The sequence below is a fragment of the Corvus hawaiiensis genome, chromosome 14 (assembly GCF_020740725.1).
Source record: "Corvus hawaiiensis isolate bCorHaw1 chromosome 14, bCorHaw1.pri.cur, whole genome shotgun sequence".
NCBI classification, from domain to species: Eukaryota; Metazoa; Chordata; class Aves; order Passeriformes; family Corvidae; genus Corvus; species Corvus hawaiiensis.
This window is the reverse complement of record NC_063226.1, coordinates 3,357,736-3,379,263: the sequence shown is the minus strand read 5'-3', so window position 1 is coordinate 3,379,263 and position 21,528 is coordinate 3,357,736. Positions and strand designations below refer to the sequence as shown.

General features: G+C 38.4%; 1 long non-coding RNA gene across 1 annotated transcript in view; it reads right to left on the bottom strand.

Annotated features, from left to right (window-relative positions):
• The window catches only part of LOC125333379, a 47,525-nt gene extending 30,331 nt beyond the window's left edge, over positions 1 to 17,194 (bottom strand). Inside the window, exon 1 of the long non-coding RNA XR_007206835.1 lies at positions 16,963 to 17,194. This is a non-coding gene — a long non-coding RNA (uncharacterized LOC125333379). The remainder of the gene's footprint in view (positions 1 to 16,962) is intronic.
• Between the last annotated feature and the right edge of the window lie 4,334 nt (positions 17,195 to 21,528).

The window sequence follows — 21,528 nt, the reverse complement described above, 5'->3', positions numbered from 1 at the left end:
TGAAAATTGTTGTGATATATGTTAGAAGATCAAACAGGAAACAAAGGTTTAAAGGGTCTGCTTCTCTTTGGCTTCATTAATAATCTATGATCCCTCCCCTTTAGAAGAAAATAAAAAGAATAAAGGCGAGGAAAAAACATTTGCTTTATTTCACACACTGAAAGATCAGAGAAGAAAATTAACATTTATGAAAGTTGGTGAGAATGTCTGAGGCAAAGTGTTTCAGTTCTACAGTTGGCACAAACCTTTCCAAAGCTACATTGTAATAAAAATAACTGAATAAGTCCATGGAAGAGAAATCACCGTGACAGATTAAGAAGTCTGTTTAAAAAAAAGAAAACAACTTTAAAAAAAATAAACAAATATTTCCCTGGTAGTCTACAGTTAAGCTTTTGAAACACTAATAAACCAAAGTTTTACATGCACAAATTGTAACAAGAAGGTTTTGAATTCCCTTTGCTGGTGAACATTCCAGGTGTGGTTTATTGACGCCAAAGGTGTTTTTGTGCTTGAACTTTATCATTTTCCTGTTCAAAGGACATTTTCCTTAAAAAGTGGACTTTTAGAAACATAATCAATTTATTCACCATTCTTTGATTTAGTAAATGATCCATTGCAATTAAAGTGCTCACTGAAATATCAATTTTTTTTTTTCTTATCTTACTTTTATCGTTCTTAACAAACTCCAGTTCTGCAGCAACTGGGCAGTCAAGTATGTTGCATTTTATGTGATATTACACTGTGATATTACATTTATTACATTTATGTGGTATTACACTGTGGCACAGAAAATATTATGGGAAATAGATCAATTGAGTACAAATTAATAAAAAAGAACATGGGTTTGAAGAAACTCTTTTCTGATGCATCTGGGCTTGCCAGTAATTAAATAGAATTAAATCTCCTTCCAATGACTAAGGAAAGAATCACGTGGAACAATGGATTCTGCTGCCTTCCTCCTACATCTGTCCCAGTCCCAGATTAGACCTGGATATGAGCAGATAAAGATATTAATGAATCAGCTTCAGCCAGAGGTCATACAACTCACGTCTGCTTTCAGGCTCTGGCAAAAGGCATCTCAACACCTGCCTGAAAAAATAAGTCATTTATTCACAGAAAACATTTCAGGGGACAGAGTATTCTATTTTTTAAATGTGCTCTTTCAGATTTATGCTGCTTCTCTGTCCTACAGAAATTCTGTTTGTACTTGAGGGATTTCTTGAAGTCAAATCCCAAGCATATGGAGGGAGCAGTCGGTTCTATTTATCTTTCACACCGTATGAAGCACCACCAGCCAGTCCAGTGTCTTGCTGGTGAATCTAAGCAAGACATGGGGAATGTTGGTAGTCAGGAAGAATCACTTGACAGCCCCATGTGCTTCCTTCAGTGGAGAACATCTGTTTGTAAACCACCAAACTACCAGGAAAAAATTCAGGATTTCTTGTTGTTGATATTTTCCATGATTCTTGGACTATTCTGTGTGTGCATACATATATATATATATAGATACACACATATATGAACAGACACTCTCTGTGTGTGTATTCAAATATGTCCATCTTGTCCCAATCAGACTTTTCCAAGTCCTGAACATTTTATTACATGTAATTTATAACGCCTTCATTGTTTAGAACTTAATTTTCCCCAGACAGGACATAATGTAAAACAAGGTTCATCAACCCTTCGTGTGTTACCAAAGAGGCTCATACCAGGAGTGACAGAGAATTACAGGAGGACGGAAAATTGAAATTTGTATTTTATGGGGAAACCTTCATTGCCTCCCCTAAAGACATTTGACAGGGCTAATTTGTGTAAAAAAATTCAGAACTAAGGTCTGGCATTGAATGCTGGAAGATTCTGAGGAAACGGAGGCGAGGAACATCTAAGAGACATAAAAAAGAAGTGGAAGTTCCTAAATATTTGTGGAAATGCTTCCGTGGTTCACAGTTCAGAGCAGCTCTGGCCATAGCCCAGGGTGTTTCTGAGGATCTGAACCAGAGTCAACACAGTGCCCACCATCCTTCTGCTCTTCCAACAAGACATCAATCTGGAACCAAAGAGAATTCCTATTTTATAAGCCTAACTTAACAATGCAGCTCTTACACAAGTTAAGTGCTTTCATGTGGAGTGTGTTGTAATAAAACACTAGACACACAAAAAGAAAAAGCACATTCCCTCACGACTGCATTTTGCCCCCTGCTCACTGTTCAGTGAGAACACAACAAGGCCAGGAATATTCCAAAGACAGAAAAAACAGGCAGAAGATTCCCACCCACTGGCTAAAGCACAATGCACAGCAATGCCCTCTAAATATTTTATATATTTTACATATGTAGATATATATATGTATATGCTCACATTTCTATACACCCCATATGAACCTACATATATATATATAGCCCTATAAATATATGCATACACATTTTCAGACAGGAAGAACATACCATGCTGTGGAACGAAAATAAAATGAGAGAATCAAGTAAACACTCTGTGAGGTGACACTTTGTGCCTCCCTCTCATCCTTGGTTCCAAGCACAGTGACCTATTGGTCCAGACACCATAAAAATTGAAGGATACAGCCATGGAAAACAAAAGCATTCCCTGTTTGATCTTCTGCTTCTAATGCATGGGATTCATGCATTTTAAAAAGCAGAATTAATACTAATCACTGTGGCAGAACTGGGGCTGCCTTTTTGAGCTAAAGTTCACACGATTCAAAGCTGACCTTCAGAATTTCACATTCTGCCTTTCCACTGTGGATCTGATCTCAAGGAAAGGACATTTTTCCTTAGTAGAAAACTTAATCAAACCGAAGCCAAGAAGAATGCTTGTTTACTTAAACTGCTGCAAGATTTTTAATTACATTTGTTTAGCCTTTTATGGAAATGAATGGAACAATGTAGTCTAAAAAAATAGGACTTCAAACTGTTTTGTGCACTTTGTATTAAAGGGCTTCCTCTTTGGCTCAAGAACTGTTGGAAGCCTTACTTCATAAGGCTTCTCAGAGAGTAATTAAAATACTTCTTGTCACTACTTTTATCTTTCCTAACTGCTCAAAGTGATTAAATAAAGACACTGAGTAGTTGGTACAAACATTTTTAACGTCAGCACAAGGAATGTTCAGCCATGTGCCTTTTCCAAAAGCCATGCACAAACGCCTTTTTTCCTCAGACAGGCTAAAAAGCTGTTCAGAGCAAAGTGTTTTGCATTTTTTCCTCCTTAAATTATTATTTTAAAACACTAAGTTACATAACCATTCTGAGCTGTCCACACAGAGATGTATTTTAAGAGCTTTACCAATCATTAGTTATAACTAATGTCTTATACCAAAATTCATACATTGCTTGACCTGCTCTCAAATTTGTACAATTTCAGGCCAGCCCCTGAAAAGTTATGGTTTTTTGACACCAACCAGTGTTTAGCTGGGTAGGGAGGAGTGTGTAATTGGATTTGTCCCATAATAACTTAATGTTTTGCCTTATATTCTTTTAATGAAGAAACAAGTAACATCAGATTGCCATTTATTTACTGAGTGCCCAAGCACCCAGAGTAAAATCAATGGGGTAAGAAGGAAAGATTGATCTTCTTTAAGGAGGGAAGTTAGTTGTAATTCCTATTGCCCATTAAGGATTAATTCTGGGATTCCCATTTTCCTTAAAAAGCCCCAAAAACTTACAGAGCTCTGAACCTTATGGCCTTGACAAAATGTGAATCTTCATTCCAAACACTTTTCTAGAAGAGCTTAATAACTGCTGAGGTTTGTTGGTAACCCCATTTAATGATGGGGTTATCAATATTGGTTAGGGGATAAACTAAAGGGAAAATTACCGGTGGTAGAAAAGGTCAAGAAACTCCTTCAGGTGTTGTGGAATGAAGAACTTTATTTTATTATAAGCTTGTTTTAGTTGAATTTATTAGATTATATAGTACAATCAAAGAGAAGGTAAAAGCATTATCTAAATTACTACTGCTGCCATCTTTTAATCAAAGATTTTCGCTTACTCACCTGAAACTTCAGGCTTTCAGTCAGAGAATATTTGAATTAGTGAGTTTGTCCTACCTGGCATGAAGACAAATGCTGGTAACTCAGTCCTTCCCCTGGTCCTTCGCATGGCTCTACCCAAAAGTTAAGCAGGAGAAATGCAAGTGGCATTTAGATTCCTGCTGAGGGCACTGTGTTATCTGTCACCGAGATTAATGCAGCCTGCACGAGGCATTGTGGTGGCTGGCACCTGAGATTTATAGAATGTGTTTAATGAAGATATACACTGGGTTTAAATGTTCCTGGACACTGCTTCCCCTGCTCCTCTCTCTGTTTTCCCAGAAAGTACAGTTTGACAATTATTTGGAACAGATACATCTATCAGAAAAAAAAAAATTAAAAATTAAAAAATGAGCCACATGCCTTTCTGCCTATTCCAAATATTTTCCATGAATGCTGACATCTGCATGCAAGTATAGGTACCCACAGTATTGTTTTGAATTCCACAGAATCTCCCTCCATATTCTCTTCAAGGAATATTGCAAAAATCCTCACTGATTAAGCTCAGCAAGACCCTGCTTTCAATTGGGAGATGTCTGGCAGTTTGCAGCAAGGGGACTCTGTAACCTCACAGTTATTTGATCATTTCCCTGCAGCTTCTTGGTGTCACCGGGCAGAGTTCTACTGAGCTGTGTCAAAAATAGCCTGGAGATGTCCCATCAAACAGTCTGAAGTAACAAATTCCCACTGGCAAGTATCTGGGTGTTTCATGGACTCAAAAAAACCATGGAATAGCTTGTACCTTGAGTTCAGCATACGTGGAAAAGGTAAAGGTATAAAGAGTCTGTGTGTGAGATGTGCTCTGCCTAAGAAAGCCTCAAGATCTCAAGGTGCTAAATAATAAAACACTGCTCATTAATATCCCTTGATAAATGTGCGAAATAATTCCCATCAAATGGAAAAAAATTCCCCTCAGAAGCGCTGCAAGCCATTGCTTCAAGTTCGCTGCAGTTTCAGGCATGTGCCACCTGACACATTCATTTCTTCTTCCACTTTGCATAAGAACAAGAAATAAAATCTTCTTAAAAACCTCTAAAAATCAACAGAGAAGTGGGTTAATCCACTGATGTGTCTCTATTGCAGCTCTGGAAGGCAGTGTCTTTATATTCAAACTTTGGCAAAGTACAGCAAGAATGAACTCCATATACTAGAAATTAAATAAAAGAATAATACTTTGCTATTCTTTAACTGCTACTGAATAAAATTCTCAGAAGGCCTTATGAATACTATTTGTGTCTTACAATATCCTTGATTTCTCTCATTTTTCTGCTGAATGTGAAATAAAGAGGCCAAACGTTATTGTCCAGAGTTTTACGTTTAGGTACTTCCTAAGTGACTTGGGTTTTAAAAATGTTGAACTGCAAAGGGATGCTGAGCACAGGTCTGGGCAGTTTAACTTAATTTTACGTTATTCAAACAGTTTTCAAGTCATTAAATCATATTTTTTAGCAAGCTCATTGTGGTTTCCCAGTTCTTCTCAATACATCCATTCTTCTCTCTAAATACAGGTTTCCTTTCTCCACTCAAGATGTCTTTGTTCAACATTTCACCAAAGTGTGATTTTGCCAAAACCAAAGAAACTGATTTCATCAAATATTTTTCTAGTCAGGTCTGGTTTGTGCTACTACATGTTTCTTTCATAACTGTTCGTCCAGTGTTATAGTCATGTCCAACAATGCTCAGGTAAGGCTATTTCTCCTAAAGCATTTTCTCACTAAAACACCCCTATCTAAGAAGACTTGGTGTTGGAAACTCCTTTTGAGTATATTTGTCATTTAATTGTTTAATGTGGTAATTTTACCATCCCCGTTCCAAACCCTCTCAGTGCCCATCACCAAGTGATTTTTATTTTCAAAACTGAGGCATCAGATCAACTTTCAATGGATTCTTTTATCCTTTTTCTCTTCCTGATTATCCTTGACTGCTGAACTTGGATATTTTTGTTGGTAACTAAGCATTTGCAAAGGACAAATCACTTCGGAAATGTAAAGAGATGATAAACAAGGGGCAGTGTCAATTTTAACAGAAAAAAAGAAGCAAATGCAATTGACCAAATACAGAGCAGTTCCAACAAAAGCTTTTTGTTATACCTGGGTGACACGTGAAGAACATTTGATCAGCTGTCAGAAATGAGCTTTAAGATTTAAATCCTGTATCTTTTTTGACCGCTATAAAATCTTCCAGGCTGCTTTTTCTTTTCTTTTCTAAGTGATGAGCACAGAATAAATATCTTTCAAAGACCTTTGAAAAAAACCACCCTTGCAGAAAACAGCAAATTGTGTCCTCTCCAACCTAGAATCTTCTTAAAGCCTTTCCTGTTGCTTTTGTGCTTGAAGGGAGTTATGGTCATTTCTATAAAGGAGAATGAAAATGAATGTTCTTATTAAACTATATTGAACTTGCCTAATAAACAATTTATTTTATTCACCGCTATGAAAATGACATTTTTTTCAGTGTAGCATAACTGAAAAACTGTTCCACCAGGTTTTTTAATTTTTGTTTTTTGGATAATTAACATGGAATCCTATTTACCTTTAACTTGTCAATGCTCCTCTCTTTAGTGAAGCTACTACTTTCAAATATCAGGAACATTTTTATCAAAACATATAGACATTGTGAAAAAAATAAAGCCTGGTGTATTTTGAGGATGATATCAATCAGCAAAAATTCCTTATTCCTTCTCTGAAATTTAGAATTAAATTTACCTGCCTATCACCTGGTTAATTTTTGTTTTATTTACTAACAGCAATGTTATTTTCTAGAATCTGACGTATTTTATTTTTAATGTAGGTGGTAAAATGGGTGTGTTACTTTGCATTAGGTATGCATGATGCATTTGGCTCACTTGTCTAAGCTGTGCTTTGGTTCAGTTTATTTTTTTAATGTAAAATGGCATTTTGAAGACTAATAAATGTGATCAAATTTGAGGTGCTTAATCACATTTAAAAATCCCTCAGTGCCATATTAACATCTTAGTAATTCATAAAATACTTTTTAGGTTTTAGGAAAGCAATTGCATTTTAATCAAGGGTTGAATAAAGCTAAAAGAGATGGAGGGGAAGAGATTCCCTTCTTCACAGATCTCTCAAGATGCACTTTTTCTCTTCCAGTTTGAACTTCCCACCTCTTAGGTTTTTTCTACTCAAGACTTGTTTCTCACGCCATAGTACCAGGATTAGTTAAACCTGGAAGATTCTCACTCATTAAAACTGTCTGAATGTGTGTGTGTGTCAGATGAGGGCAGATGAGAAGGAAACTAAGATCAGAGAAAAATTTTATGGGATTTGTGGTTTGAAGTCTTTGTTATAATACTTTATATTACATCATTATTTTATATTTTCCTTTATATTGCTTTAACTCCTGCCATTGCCAAAAGTCCACAATTGGTGGGGAAAGCCTACTGGCCAAATCATTCATTATCTACCAAACCTAGCAATTAACAGGAATAATTAATTCCCTGCTGAATGCTTTAAGTAGGAGGGGAACATATGGAGCTGGTATTTCCTATTTCAAATATTGATCCACTCACTGAGCTTATAACTATAAGCAAATAGTTATGCAGAAACCATAAGCATTATCTATATTTCAGCTGTAATTCCCCCAGAAAATGCAGTGCATGTTCCCTTGCAGAAAGGCAAGAACATAATCAGACATAGAAGTCAAGCTCGTGTGTCATTGATGCAAAGCAATGAGACTTTAGAGAAAACAAACCTGAGGAATTATCAAGACTGCTCTTTATGTTTTCCTGCAGGGTATTTCATGTCAGCCATGAGTTCTTATTAAAAATCACTTTTAAAATTATGATATTTGAGTACTCACTTATAATTTATCATCTTGTTCACGGAGATGCATGATTAATGAAAGGAAATTGAAAGGTAATTGAAAAGTACTAATAAAATTTTATATATTGGATCTGTTATTTTTAATTTTCCAAAGGATCATCAGAAAGCCCCTTATCACTTAAACGGAGTCTCTTTAAATGACCACAAGATGAATGTTATGGGCTCCAACCTCTATTAGAGGTTTCAAAAGGAGAAGGGCCTTACATACGTACAAGTCCTATCAAGTATCTTTCTGCTGCTGTCTTTTGCCCAAGAGAGCCTTTTTTTTATCTCAGTCTTTCCCTTAATGCAAGATTAAAACCCAAAGAGCCTTTTTATGTGAACTGCAATACCTGGCTCATTTAGCATGAAAAACCAAAAGGATTTGGAAGTAGCTCTGTTTATCTAAACTGGAAAGAAATTAACTTTTTAGTTAGTGTGCATTTGTACCAGTTAATTTTATTCAGACAAATCAATCCTGTCTCACATTCCTGTGGAATTCTTTGTGCAGACCATGCAGAGGTGGAGGTGATGCATGAAAACAGAAGAGGTGCTAAGCTATGTTTGCTCCCCTGTATCAAACACTGCCCAGCAAGAGGAACTGCTTTATTTCCAACCAGAGCATCCTGAAGGGCTGGAACAAGCCTTTGAAGATGCTACAAAAATAACAGTCCTGTGTTTTTAATTTCTCAACAGTTGCTCCCTTTAGAAATACCTGAACTTCCATAAATGACAAATAATGGCTGAGGAGAACAAGCAGAGATGAGCAGCTGGTTTGTTGATGTTCAAAGCTGGCTCCAAAGCAGCTCTGTAACAAAGGGAAAGGAATCCAGAACAAAGTGTGACACATGGGTTCAACTGGCAAAACACACATCAAAGCATGCCCTGGCTCCAAAAATGAGCTGTTTCATTGGCAGCTTCAAGGGCAGCAACCATTTGCACACTGAGCCATCAGCTGAGTTATCCATGGTTGATCAAAGGCGTTGGAATGGTCAGGATTATGTGTTATGTATCAGTTAATTACATGTTAATGCTCGAGTCTGAGTCAGAAACGCTCCTTGTTTGCTCACAGGAACAACTTTCCTTGATCTGTGTTTTCAGAGATCTTTGCCTGTAATTGCCACGCCAATGACTTTGGGGGACAGACACAGTTCTGATGCAAGAGCAAATCTGTTCTAATTAGGGCTACAGGAGGGAGCAGCAGTATGTAGTCGCTGTCTTTTTCTCCCCTTTCTTTATATACACGTTCTATAATTATACAGATGCTGGGCAAGAATAGTTCAACGAGCATTGATAAATCCTTCCGTTTATTCCAGCTGAATTATTTCCATTTTAATTTTAGTATCACCATGTGTGAAGTCTCAATAGCTGAAAAAACTTTTCTGAAACCTTATTTGTCCCGTGGTTCTTCTAAAATCTGAGGTCGATATTTAGAATTAGCTTCATATTTACAGGGTTTGAAATGTGCTTTTGTGACTTGTGCAATCAAGATGCAATTTCACACAAGCTACTGCAAACTAATAATGAGGTTCTCAGTGATGTGAAGATTCAACTGTCAGTTCAAAGCTTTCATTTCTGAGCTGTTCCATTCATTAGAAAAAAGAACATTTGGAACAATGTTTGTAAGCAGAATGATGAAGTATCCTGAGGGAGCTGAGCAGAAGCAGTTAACAAGGAAGCCATCTACAGAAGGACCTGCGCCGTTCGCGATGAAGGCACAGCAACGCCGATCTCTAATACATTTTTACTTCCTCAATTAACATCATGCAGCTCCACACAGCTTATTATCATTAGGTTTCAAAGCACTTTACAATGTCTACTATCATCAGCCATCAAAAACACAAACCTAATTGTTCATTAGTGGTGGCTGTTATGTTTATGCAGTGCCTTGGCAGTGGAATTTTTTCCACATCGTACTTGTGGCTACATTCATCCCACTTAATGACACCATTTCCAGGCAATAAAATATGGTCCTGTGTATTGTTATAATAATCCAGGGAATGCTTCTGGCATAGACCAATTTGCATTGTCCCAAATAATTCTTGAACCCAGGAGCTGGAGTTTTCCAGTGACGACTCCTCAAAGGCCATTCAGGTGAAGCCACCCTGTTTGGGCAGGTAGGGGACTTGATCACAGACTCACAAGATAAATTAGATTGGAAAAGGTCTCTGTGATCATCAAATCCAACCTGTGCGCAGGATTGATCTGTGACAACTGGCCTCAGCATCTGGGAATGAAAACTTCACACTGTCTTTTTCACTAGCCTGATAACACCTATTTAAAAATTGAAAAAAAAAAATTTAGTCCTTTTTTATAGATATTGTTCTTTCTATAAAAGTTCTGGTTAAAGGATAATTTGCTCACTACTATTAATCAGGTCTCCTTTATTTTCCTCTTCCAAATGAAATGTTAGATGAAAATGAGGTTTCAAGAAAATGAGGTTTCAAGAGCATGTCCTGAAGAAATTTGTGTAGAACATTGTTTTGCTGTGCTGTAGTTTTTCCAAGCACACCCCGTTTGTCAGAATTTTTCATGATTTAGGAAGTTACAAAGAGCTGAGTGAGTATTTACAGAGTTTAACAAACACTGAGTTCTTCTAGGTGGGCAGAGGGAGCTCAGTCCATCACCCTTTTCACATCCCAGGTTCCAGGTTGCATAACCCAAGACATTCTTACAGAAATTGGGTTACAGAACCTTCCCACATGAATCTCAACCCCCCCTCAGTTCTCATTGCCTCATTCTTTATTTTATACAAAGCAAAACACCAGCTGTCTCTCACTGAATTAATCTTACTGATTTAAAAAAATCTGTGGAAAGAGGGAGAACAAGTGGCTGATTTTATTATATTTAAGGTACCAAGATAAATTCTCTTGTTTGCTGAGTACCCTAACTACTGAACAGTTTGATGAGAAGAATATCACTTTCTGCCCCTTTTACATCCTTTGATTTTCTTACAAATGCTCAGAAGTAAAACAATCCACTACATGGCTAATGAAACATTTGCTAATTAAAAAAAAAAAAAAAAAAAGGCATTAAAAGAAAATTTAGGAAGCAAAATCAAACTGAAAATGTAATGTCAGTTGACGTAATTTTTCTCCCAAAGGCCCTTTTCTTCTTCTTACTCTTCAACACTCTGAAGTGACAGAATTAGGCTCCCTTTCGAAATAGTATTAAAGACAGAAGTTTTAAGACAAACGGATCTCTAACAATAATTTAAACTTCTAGAACAACACAATGAGAAATCCTGAATAAGAATAAAATCATAAAAAGCACCTGTGGATTTATTTTCTTTTTTCGGTTTCAAGCACCATTTTTACTTTGCAGCATTGATTCTCAAAATAACTCCTGCTAACATGTGGTTCTGAGTTGAATGAACTCAGATCATCTGCTTTGATTTAAATATTGATTCTTTGTAATGTATGAGAACAGCTGCCTTTTTGAATTCCTTTCCATCCTCCTTATTACTAAAAACATCATCATTTTATCTCTGGGATTTTGGTGCTTAAATAGCATTTCAACTATACCATCTAATGAACTCAGCCAGAAAAGCTTCATCCGCTGACATCTGAGGAAAATACAATCCACATTTCCAAACACTGACTTAACAAAACATGTCATCAGGAAGTTACTTCATATTATTTTAGAGGAAATTGCCTATCTCTTAACCTGGAGCCAGAGAGTACAGTTACATTGATAAAGGACTTGAATAGGTGATAAAAAGTTCACCTAAATAGAAAAATGCTTTAAAATAAACTGGAAAGCACAATTATTTCCCATTACACTCCAAGAAAGAGCTGATACCTTCAATGGATTAAGAGACAGAATCAGCCTCCCTAGCTGCACTTTGGCTCCCCAGAAAACAGTGAATTATGTGGATAATACTGGAACATCCACTTTTCAGTTCAGATTTAAATCTTTTGTAAAGGAATCATTTAAGCTCCCCTGGTGTCCAAGAGTTCCAGAGCTCAGAGAATCACAAACATCTTCCTTCATATGAAAACTGGAGCTCCAGTTCTTTCTCCTCTCTTACAGAGAAAGGCTTGATGGCTCTTCAACAGGTCTGCTGAGATATGTCCCATGTATGATGATATATAAAATAAAATAATATTTAAAAAATAATAATTTTTAAAAATCCTATATATTCTATTTTCTCTGAGAAAAAGAGCAGTGGGTCAGAGATGTCTTTGTCTTCTCTTCATCTACCTCAAAATAAAACTCTAAATATTGTGTAATGTGTATGACTTCCATATAAATCAGCAAGATGACAGAAAGACAAGGGTCCTTGACACTGCTGTCTTCCCAAGAGTGCCACCTCAAGCCACTGAATTCACTTGGCTCGTTCTGATACAAACCTGAGAGGTTTTCTTTCAAAGTAAAGAAAAGGTCTGAGTGACTTTCCCTTGTCCTCTCTCCAGCCACACCTTTGGCTGTACCTGTGGAACTTTACCTCAGTAAAATACTCCAGAGGCAGGATACAAGTGGAAAATGCTGTTGTTACATCAATATAGAACTCGGGGGAAGTGTTGCTCTCTGATGTGTATTCCTTCTTCTAACATGCACCACTCTAGAAGAAACTGAGTTACATTGAAAATTCTAGTTATTTCAGAGTAAAAATATTCAAATAGGCAATTTCCACTGAAGTTACTATAGAAACGGTGAGAGTGGGGAAATTAATTCTAGCTCTCTAACAAGAGTCAAGAATAACCACTTTCCATTACATATGCATAACCATAAAGCTATGTTAGCTCATATAAAATAATAATTATGAAAATTATTTTTTCATGAACTGGATTTTTATTTTTAAAAGAACCATGAGCAAGCAAGATGAACCAAACTTTGAAAAATACTCCGAGCAGTGAGCCAGTTATCTCACTGAAAAACTTTGAAAAATGTAGAGGTCTGGAAAAATCTCAGCCTGACAGCACTTTTTTGGCAGTACCTCTGATTTTTTCGTTTCTCTTGTGCCTACAGATCCCAGCAAACTTCAAGGGTAGATAATCTATACATTCCTACATGTGCCACACACATCTCAATGCACACACGAATGCCATTTCCAGAGACCTGAGTAAGCAAGGAATGCATCATCAAACTCTCAGCTGGCAAATATTTTGTCAGGTGAGACCAAGGAGCACTGGAGTGCCCCGAGCAGATTTATGAAGCTTCAGCTGGGTACAGCCCCAGTGGCTACACCACAGCCAGGGGGCTTCGTAGGATGTGGGATGTTTAGAGCAAACCTTGTGGTTTTATTTTCCTTTCATTTTTACTTTGCTGCCTGAGTGCTTTCTCTCTGAAACAAGGAAAAGGCATCCACAGGAACTGTCTGCAAATCCTTGCAGCTTAATTGCTTTCATCTGGGGACTTGTTATTGTTAAATTTAATAGACATTGGGGTGTTCTCTACTGAGACCTTTAATGTGTTCAGGGCTTTAAAGATCTCTGAAAAAAAATTGAACTTATAGAGAGAAAGTCAACGGTCCACTGACTAAGGAAAATCATGCACCTGCTAAAGAACATCTTTCTTTCAATATTACACCATGGTATTTGGGTCCTAAAGGACCAGGCATGACAGGGCTAATTTAAACCTTTTAGTCTTGCTGTGGTTATAAGATGATGTCCAGCATGAATGTACCTATTATTCCTTGGGAAGTGACAGAGAGGAACACTTTCTTTTCAGAGTTATGTATTTCTAAAGAACAGACACAGAGTTCATTATTAAAAGTGTGGGGGTTTCATAAAAAGGAAATACTTCATGCAGGCAGGCACACAGCTGAGATTCCTGTTTGCCTTTATGGTATCAATGATTTTTTTATGCATCTGAAGTTATGTCAGGATGTGTTGTCAGATTTCATCCTTTATAATCTGGAGTTCAACACACTTCTTTGTTTTCTGGTATCTTAATCTGCCCCAAATCAACCAATAAATATTAAAAAACTAAACCCTGGTGTTTCAAGATTAACAGATTGATTTCCAACCTAATGAAATGAGGTCAACAAGTTCAGTTATGGAGTTTTAAAAGTTTTGCCATAGCAAAGGTTTTGAGTTTTAGACAATACTGTAATATTCTGCAATAAACTTCTCTGCCTGACAGGAATTACTAAATGGATCATGCTGGGCTCTGTAGTAAACAAAAAAAACAAAACACAAAAATATTCCTTTTTTTTGTCCTTTTAGCCAAATAATTGCCTTGTTTACATAGTTGAATGCATCTAGGATTTAAAAGGTTAAACCAAAAAGCAACCACTAGCACAAGGAGAAAACCTGGGTGTGGAATGAAGAGATGGTTTTCAGATGAGAGGAAGAAGCAGATGGAAAGCTGATGAGGGAAGGAAATGGCAACCTGGGACTTTATTAAGCCATCCAGGTGGCAAAGCAAAATGGGCTTAATTCAGCAAGATACTGAGAAATTCTTGAGATTGAGCTCCCTGACAGTCCCTCCAGATGAAATATTACAGCAGACAATTAATTTGTACACCGATTTTTGACAATAGCTTGCCAGGGGAAATATCATACAAGAACTTTTTGAGAAGCTGGATTTCTTTAGAGTGCACTGGTGACAGCTTTTGAAAACTCCATGAGAAGGAGGCTTGGGTTTGACACTTCAGAGAGTTAATTTGAATTATATTTTAATAGCCCTGGTGTGTAAATATCATAATATCTCCTTCCAGAAGGGAAAATAATTTATAAGACTAAAGTTCTGATAAAGCTCCCAGACTGTCTTAGATGATACAGAGAAAATAAAGATGTTGAGGACCTTTTCACCCAGAAAGAAAAGGCATTAGTGTGAAATACTCTGGATTCCAAGGACTGTCATCTTTAGAGAAAACAAGATTTTATCAGACTGGTGCTGTCTCAAAAATCTCTGAACTCCCACATACAACAGCTGTCAATGCTCAACCATTTTCCGTGACCTATCCCAACTTTCCTCATCTGCTTTTGCCCTCCCGCACCTTTAAAAGCGAGATTGTGACCTTTCTGTACTTACAGACCACGGGAAGAGTGGTTTGGACTTTTTTTAACTTTTATCCTCATGGCTACTGGTAAGGTCACACAAGTTCAGAGAGTCCTAAGTGTGCCATAAAACTGACTATGCAGAGAGTGTCAATCTCTGCATGCAGGATGATCTTATCTGTACAGCAACAGGGGACACATGAGTGAAAGGCCTCATTTGGAAGGCTATAAAGAAATGTGAATGCTGTGGAAAAACCAAGCACAAGGAAATGCTTTGGAATGTTAATGAGAATGAAAATAGTTTAGATATGATTAAAATAATAATAATAATAATAATAAAAAGTATGATATAGGAAATAAAGAAGAAGATTTGGACAAATGACTTGTATTTTTGTGATCAGGTTCCTAACTTGCCACCTATGGGAAAACCATGTAAAACCCAAAAGAACACTAATTTTTAGATATTTTGTGAAAATTTCAAGTTCTACTGAAGCCAATGAGTGCTGAAGGTACCGAGAGACACTTTCTAAAACTGAGAGGGTTAAAGGAAAGTGGAGGAAGACTGGAGTCCATTCTGTCAGCTCTTTGGCCCCTGGTAACAGCCTTCCCACTGAGACACCACGATTTTTGCTTAGTTGTATTTCTAAAGTAACAGGAACCTGAACTTTTTTTTTTTGTTTTTGTGGCAGCATGAATTTTTCTTTTCTAATTTTCCCTTTCTTCTTAACACATAGTGAACAAGGAATCTGGCTCTGGGATAAACATCTCTTGGGGAATACGTATTCATTAGTAGCTTAACTGCAATGCTAGCACAGTAGAAACAGCTGCATTTCAGCTCTCCCTCAAGAATTGTGTTGTCTTTTGTCCTAGGAGGCAAGAAAATACAGAGAAAAACAAGTGAGAAGTGTTAGAGAAAGGTTCTACCAAAATTGCTTGCAAATGGAGAAGATTTTTATCAAAAATGACCACTGTGAAATACATATTTAAAATATGACTCAGTCCTTAAAAAGAATAAACATCAATTTGCCAGTTGTCATGTGTTTTAGAACCATTTGTGCCATTTATTCTGAAGCAGCATCACATTTATTTTCCTGACCTGCTGTGAGAAAGGGTTTGAGATGTTACTGCCACAGTTGAAATATGTTGCTGTATTCAGGGAAGATATTCAGCACTGTGCTGCACATAATAAGCTTCACCACTCATCTGACAATTAGTCATGTTGACACATTTTTATAAATTAGACCGAGCAATCATTTTCAGATGAGACATTTTCCCTGCAGAAGGAATCCTTCAGCTTTGCAGGGCGCACTCAAAGTCAGGCATTTACCACAATGGAAAGCAATCTCTGTTATGGAAAAGAGAAAGGTGCCTTTCGAACATGCCAAGAGGAAAATGAAATGTGAACTAAATTTATGGTGGCAACAAAAAACCATTTTCTTCAAGCGAAGAGACGTTTCACATAGCCTAACACTTCTTCTGGGCTAATTGTTCAAGTTCTATATATCAGAGTATAACCAGAGGTAAAACAAAACAAAACAAATTCCACTAATGAGTATGGTCCAGATTCTCAGAGGGCACAAACCAGCTTAGTTACACCAAATGCCAGAGCCGAGCAGCTATTTCAGAGATGCAGCTGGTACTGCAGAGCCTGAGAAAGAGCTAGAAAGTGACAGAATAATATTTCTCCTTCTGCACGTCTGTTTTGACTGATGGATTTCTGATGGATTCCCATTAAATATGAAATACTGTGCTAGGTACATATTTTTAACTGCCTGGTAGTTAATTTTACAGGTTTGAGCTGAAGATCCGGAGCTCTTCAGTGAAGGATATAAGTACTGCTAAGTAATCTGTCTGGTTAATTATTCCTTTCCTAAACACTGATAAATACAAGTTTGAGAAAGCACCACAGGCATCTTTTTAAGCAAATACTTTCCATATTTATGTATTTATATACCCAATGTGACAGAAACTACAAATTATTGAAGAACACCATGTTAGGTACAGCACTATATTTTCTGTGTGGACAGAATACAATCCCTACACCCTGAAAACATTTAAAAATGACGCATTCTCACATCTGGAGACTTTGTATTTGTGAAGGTCAAGGCACAGATGTTTCACTCATATGTTCCGCAGCACAAAGCTGTCACACCTGTCAGCAGTGCAGAGAGCTGTGTTCCTATTCCAGAGTGGATCCCAGCAGGTCCCTTTTGCCGAGGGCTGTCTGTCTTCAAGTCTCCCCCACCACACAGAAATGTTCCAAAAAAGCTCTGGCTGTACTCTAGCAAGTGGTGATGGTGATGGATTCAGTCTCACCAGCCCGCTTCATTCTGCCCTGACCTTGCGGTTTGCTGGGAGAGCGCCACAGAAATCACTGCAGAAACCTTTTCATCAGCACCCAGGCTTCCCTGTGCATTATGCCAGGCAGAGTGGAGCACTGACAGCAGGAAGCTCCGCCTCACTTCAGGTTACACACTTAATTTGCATCGCGATTTGTTTAATGACATTAACGACAGCTGAGCGCTCAGGCTTGACTGCAGTGTCACCTGAGTTTAAATTTTCTTGTAAAACTTGCAAATACTTGTTATTAACTTCTAATCTTTTGTTCTAACTCTTACAGCCCATCCCAGAATAATGAATTCTGCTCCCCAGGCAGCCCTCCTAGCCAGTTTTATAAGTCTATCAACATGCCCAAGTATATTCAAACAGCCTGGAGTGTGACAAACTATGCAAAATGATCAAAGAACTTCAAAGTGTCATAGCACCTCACAAGGCAGATCTGTGCAAAGGTATCAATTCTTACTTTGCAAATATTTGCAAGTAAAAAAAGAGATTTCCATGAATTTGTCAAAAGGCAAAAAATGTCACTTCTCCCAGTAAATACAATTTTTCATTATGACAGCAGTAAAAATATAGAGTAGTGTATATGTACTCTGGGCTCTGCATACCTTGTAAAAATGAATGAGATCATTAAAGCAAAATCACAGGAAAATAATTACGGAAATAACACTATTTTACTGAGGTTTTTGGTTTTTTTTACTTTTATCACACACTTTTTGATATCCTTGGATATCAACTGATAGACGTTGATCACTACTGCTACAATTTAGGAAAGAGTTCTCTATAATGTTCCATACATTTTAGCAACATGGCTTCTAAGCTGGGGAGGTTATACTATTTGTAATATTCTGTGGTAATTCTCTTAGTCTTTATTGTTGTTGTTCTTGAACTGAAGGCTCTTTTTTTTTTTTTTTTTAATTTAAGCTTATTTTTATCTCTCTAGTTCACTATCTGTGAAGAAATTAAAGGAAATAATTTTGAAAGCTTCATAAGATGCACTTTGTAAAAAAAAAGCATTTAGTGCTTAAGCAGAAATACAACTTTTATCAAAATTTTAGTGCAGAAAAACTAGAACTGTTACACAGAATTACTCCCTTAAAATTTTCTTACATGCTCATACTTCTCTAAGTATCAGAGCCACTGTAACACAGAAAACCAAACACTTGCTCAGGTCCTCAGCCTTCTGAAAAAATCAGTATGCACAGTATTTGATGTTCAAAGGTTTGCTCACGTTTGTTGCCAATAATTCTTTGAATACTACTCTGTCTTTATATGTTTGTGTACATCCTGGACCCTGAATTAAATATTTTCAGACTATTTTCCATGCAGACACACTGTTCCTCTGAGAGACCAGGAGCAGAATGACTGGGGGCTTATTCACTGAGGGAATCTTACCTGCATGAAAGAGCAGCATTTTTTTCCCTTCTATTTTCCATTTAAAACAAAGCTCAACATGCATAATGAAGATGTCAAGTTTCTGACAGATTGGAAAGAACACAGGGAGCAGTCCTGTGAGCCCCAGAGGTAAGCAGAACAATTTCATAGGAGATTTCAATTTGGATGTGCATTGTGAGTCATTTCAACACTGAGAAAGATTTAATGTCAATATCAGTGGATTCAGTACTGACATCATCTCAGAATTTCACCTGTTCTCCCTTGGGAAGAGCAACTCAGCCTCTAAGTTTACTCCAGACTGATTTTTATTACATGAAGGCAGTCATTGAATAATTGTCAATATAATTAGAAAAAGCCCCCACGTTATTCTACACGGTGGATTTCAGGCCAATTCACTGAAGAGAAGAAAGGCGACGTTAGCTAAAAATTCCTCTGGCTACACATCTCTGCCAGGAATTCTCACTCTAATAAAGAAATCAGTTCTAAAGATTTTTTTTGTTCTCTCATCTTTCCAGCCTTTGCCTTTTCTCTTGTGACTCCCTTAGATTTACTGGTCATCATTCTCACCACTCCTCCTTTATATCAATCTGTCTTCAGCTTCTGATTTTCTACCCCGTATTCCTCCAGTTTTAAACAAAATCACCTCCCCCAAATTACCTTGCATTCAAGAAGCTGCTCCATTCCAGGAGAAGTGATGATGTGCTATTGATGCCTTTTCCTGGTCTTAAAATCAAGAGTCAAACACGGTTAGAAGGGAAAAGGGATTTTACCTTGGTATTTATTTTGAGGATCCTTAGGTGCACATGCCCAGGTCAAATGCACCTCAATGCACACCGCAATGCACACCCTCAAAAGATCTGGTATATCATTAGAGGTGTTACTAATTAGCAGATCTATCAAAGATTCCCCAATGAGAGCCTCAAGTGAGCCCCTCTCCCCAAGGAGCCTTCCCCTGGATGGTTCTATCTTGGTTTACAGAATGTGTTCTGGAGAGGACCTTGGGGTCTGGGGCACACTGATCCCTGGCTACGAAGCTTCTAAAATATTGAGTCTCTCAGCTTGACAACCAAGTCCAAGAATGTAGGCAAAAAGCACTAAGAATACAGAAATTGTAAAAAGCTATAAAAGGGGTATAAAGAAAAGGCAAAAAATCATCATGGCATCACTATGAGTGTAAAAGTGCTACTTTTTCCTCTGGGCCCAGCAGTCCTGGGGCAGTTGCCAGAATTATAGTGGCTTTCAAGTGGAGTTTACAAAATCGGGCTGGTTCCAAGGCGGTGTTTACTGCTCCATAATTTCATCTAATCCCCACAGCTACTGACATAAACTAATTGCATGTACACATATGATCCCATTACGAATGGTGCAACCCAGATGGTGCCAATCTGGGGCTGCAAACAGAGTTCCAGTGCTGTCAAATGCATGCCAGGCCTCCCTGCTGCATTTACATCTCTATTCCTCCTTTGTCAAAGACATTTCCTGCTCAACTGCTTGGGCAGCACAGTAAAGCTGCAGAGTCAGAAGTCCCCATGGAGAATATTGTCCAAAAGATGTCCCCAGAGCCTTTGAAAACACACCAATGTCTGAAAAGCTTTAGATTTTCCTTTAAATCATTCTATCCTTATTATCATCACCACTACCATCACCACTATTTATGATTAATTCAGCAAGCCTTCAGAATTGCTTTGATTAGCAATGATCTGCTTGCCATGGAACCTGAAATCTCAGCTACAAAAAGACAATTCATACCTGAAAAAACATCTGGTGTGTCCTTATTTAAGTCCAAATAGGATATGCAAACTAACTATCCACATAGCTTGTGGATTTTTCCTATATCACCTCACCAGCTAAATAACTAGGGACCTAAAATATACCAAGAATGTTGGGGTCCCTCCCCCGCCGTGTAGCCCTGGGAGAGGGGCCCTGAGGGCACAGACACGGGGTTTCCCTGCCCCTGCTCAGCCTCGTTCCCATTGGTTGGTTTGTGTTCCCTGCGCGGGCAGAAGGACCCTTGGTCCCGTGACTGGAACAGTTCCTGAGCAGAGCTCCGGCCATGCGGCTGGAGAAATAAACATCTCTGAAACAGCTAGCAAGAATCTGTCTGTCCATATATATTTCCTTTCCACGGGACTCCTGGTTTGATATATGTGTGTTGCAGGATCCCCACTGCAACAAATGGTGGAGATTTGAGAGCAGAACGATCCCCGATCCCTAAGCGACTGATTTGTGTGAGTAAACCCTGGAACCTTTGGATTCCTCTTCTTGGTTTTGCTTTGCTATTCCATATCTAAACTATGGAGGAACCGTGGGAAGACTCTTGGCTCTCAGAGCCGCATATGGACATTTATCTTAAACTTAAAATGATTCTTGAACAACGATTTGTAAATTTTAGCTTGATTCAAGCTCAAAAAGAACTGAAACACTTCCTGGCATGGTTGTTTAAGAACTTTTTCTATGTTTCTTGGGATTTAATTATTACCAAGGGCTTTTGGAAAACCGTTTGGACACAGTTAATACTGGAGTCAAAATATATGCCAATGGAAGAATATTTTCGTGAATATTATTTAGTTACCGAGACTGTTGAGCAATGTCAGCTGTCTCCTGGCGAAGGGAAGCCTGGCGCAGGGACCGTGCGGCCCAGGCCACGTGCACCGAGCGCTCTGCGAGCAGCAGCGAGGCAGTTCCCGCGCGCGGGCGGAGCCACGCGAGCCGCAGTGTCGGTGGCGGAGCGGGGAGCGGCGGGACCCGGCGGTGCTCCCACGGCCCAGCACAGCGCGTGGTGGAGCGAGCCCCGTGAACGCCCGGCCGAGAGGGGCGGTGCGCGGGCGGCGGCTGGCGGCGATGGTGGTAGAACGGAGCCGCGCCCAGCCGAGACGCACGCTGGAGCGGGGCGCGGGGGGGTCGTCGCTCGGGGGCCCGGCCGAGACGTGGGTGCAGCGCCCGGCAGCGGCAGCGAAGCTGCGACCAGAGGAGGCGACGCACG